This window comes from Topomyia yanbarensis, chromosome 2, assembly GCF_030247195.1.
Source record: "Topomyia yanbarensis strain Yona2022 chromosome 2, ASM3024719v1, whole genome shotgun sequence".
Lineage (NCBI taxonomy): Eukaryota > Metazoa > Arthropoda > Insecta > Diptera > Culicidae > Topomyia > Topomyia yanbarensis.
In genome coordinates, this window is record NC_080671.1 from 392,635,353 (window position 1) to 392,636,258 (window position 906).

Here is a 906-nt window from a genome sequence, read left to right on the forward strand (position 1 = left end):
TTCTAAATTTCCAAATTTCCAAATTTCCAAATTTCCAAATTTCCAAATTTCCAAATTTCCAAATTTCCAAATTTCCAAATTTCCGAATTTCCAAATTTCCAAATTTCCAAATTTCAAAATTTCAAAATTTCAAAATTTCCAAATTTCCAAATTTCAAAATTCCCGATTCCCAATTCTCAATACCTAATTCAAAATTCAAATTCCAAAATAAAAAATAAAAATTGAGAATCGAATATCGAGAATCTAGAATTGAGATTTGAGAATAGAAATTCAAAAATAAAATATGTTCTTTTGGGCATTTTACTACATTTTACCCGTCTTTTATTATTAACTCTTTTATTTTAAATTCGCATTAGATCGCAAAGCTGTGAGTTTTTTTATGCACAATATGTAACAATAAAATAAAATACGAATGTTAATGGGTGTTCAGTAGATCACGCGCAAGCAGCATGCCATTGCGTTTGGAGACCATCTTTCGCCTCGGTGAAACATGTGCTTGCTCACCAACTATATCAAATGGTATGATGTTCGTGATCAGATGGTCTTCCTTGTTTCTTAAAGTTACGGATCACAAGTATGTCATTGGTCATTGGTATTAGCATTTTCACTATTGGAGGTACCGGACCCAGCTCTTTTTGTCATTATTGCACGAACCTGCATGCACATAACCAATCATGTAAAGCGACTGAAATGTTGCTACTGATTGCAACACTAGGGTCCTGGGGACATCATTGTTTGACACCATACACAAGTTTGTCATACGATCATACATTTTTACTAATTACAGTTTATTTATTTATGAAATTTTTCGGAGAGTGGGGTTTTAGCCTCGTAACTACCACTCTGGCTACGTGACTGGAAGCTACCGATCCAACGAAGAGGCGGCCTCTCGCAAGCAAACCGGTG